The sequence below is a fragment of the Dendrobium catenatum genome, unplaced genomic scaffold (assembly GCF_001605985.2).
Source record: "Dendrobium catenatum unplaced genomic scaffold, ASM160598v2 fragScaff_scaffold_716, whole genome shotgun sequence".
NCBI lineage: Eukaryota > Viridiplantae > Streptophyta > Magnoliopsida > Asparagales > Orchidaceae > Dendrobium > Dendrobium catenatum.
The window spans coordinates 13,650,092-13,651,920 of NW_021319178.1; the positions used below are offsets into that span (position 1 = coordinate 13,650,092).

The 1,829-nt window shown below is 43.5% G+C and overlaps 1 pseudogene; it reads right to left on the reverse strand.

The window, feature by feature from the left end:
- Window positions 1–460: 460 nt before the first annotated feature.
- LOC110100797 lies at window positions 461–1,534 on the reverse strand (annotated as a pseudogene).
- Between the last annotated feature and the right edge of the window lie 295 nt (window positions 1,535–1,829).

Sequence of the window (1,829 nt, forward strand, 5' to 3'; positions counted from 1 at the left end):
ATGTTCTTGTTCTTTAGCTTCTGAGAAATGGTGTATAGAAAGAAGTATTAGTCTTTTTTCTCTCCTAATGGCTAATGCCATTCTATTGTGGTGACTATTATGTCATTTAAGTTGCCAAATATCGTGTAATCTTTAAGAAATTGGATATGAATTCTCCACCACTGTCGGATCAAAGAATATATAAGTTCTTAAGTTGCACCACCGCTTTTTAAATCTTTTGAAGACATAAATTGCTTTGGATTCCCCTTTCAAGAGATCAACTGCATAAATAACAAATAAACAAAAAATACCATCTAAATCAACAATTTTAGGCGCACCCTAATCTGTGCCTTGATATATAGAAACTGGCATTGTTTTATCACTCTTCCCCTGTCACTTCTACTGGTCTTCTTTGTAAGATAGTAAAATCTTTCATTGCATCGAAACGCCGAGAACGTTAATGGGCATATGTAAGCTTCTCTGCCATCAAGCACACAAATTAAAATAAAGCCGCAATATAAACCTTCAACGTGCTGCCCCAAGAAGATCACTATCTGCTCTCCGGTGATGGCAATAACACCCATTATTGCATTCCTGTGATCCAACCAAGAAAGCCTTCTTAAGCTCATTAAACCTGGACAAATCAAAGTTATGGGCCCTCATGAGTCTCCTCTGCTTCGCAACAAAGCGGCCTCTAGAAAAGCCTTCAAATGAAGGCTCCTTTGACGTTCGAAGAAAATAGGCCCAGCCCATAATAAAGTATATTGAAGTCGTAAAGAAGCAAACGGGCTCCATCACGTCCCAGGAGAGCTCCCAAAATGTTAATCTCATAAAAGCTGCTGTCTGTAGAAATGCAAGGCCCAGCCCAGCCCAGAGCTCTCGTCTCACCTGAGTCCCTGCTTTACCATCAATATATTATAGCCTTCTCTGCCTCCATCTGTTTCAGCTCGCTCCGTCGCGTATCTGTGATGGGTTGCGGATTGATCAAGCTCTCGATCGCCTGAGCCAACTGCTCGGGGCGGAGGAGGACGACGTCACCGATGACGACGACGGTGCCAGAGTTATCGAGAGTGGAGGCTACCTCGTCACTACCACCGGAGATTTCGCGACAAATTTGGGTGAATTCAGAATATGAGATGAAGTTCTTTGGAATCGCTCTTAGTTTCGCCCTCGCCTTTTCGATCCGCGAGTACTGTAGCAGTTTCGTTGCGCCTTGCACCGAGATTTTGATTTTATTAGCTGCGATTTCACCATCTTCTTCCTTTTCGGTGTCGGATATTGGAGGTGAGGAGGTAGTAATGGGGTGGATCTGCTCTGGAAACAACGATCAACGTATCCTTTTCATCAGATCATCGCCTATGGGGAAGGGAATGTTCGGAACCGATGGCAATCCATCGAAGGTTGCGTCGGACTGCGAGATCCGCCGGTGAGCCGATAGGGACATCGAAAGCTCCGGTCGATCGGGTCTCGACAGTATCGGGGCTGTGCGGGAGTATTGCGCGGCGAAGGTGGCCTTGTGGAGAAAACGAGAGGATAGGGTTTTGCTGAAAGCCATTGCTCGATGGAGATTAGGAGAAAGAGGCAGAGAGAAGGCTTGCCGGCTTTCTCGTTTCACTTGTTTTCTGTCGGATTGAGAGAAGTTTGGGGGCGGATTTATAATGTTGTGCGAAGGAATATTCTTTTGAGCTAAGCCCTCAATTTTCCAAAAAAAAAAAAAAAGAATATTCTTAATTATTTTTTCTACTAGTCAAATCTCACACAGTCAGGAGACTTTAAATTCAGATACTTCCTAGCTTCATGGAAAAAAATAAATAAATAAATAAATAAAGTGATCGATTCTTACGCTCAAA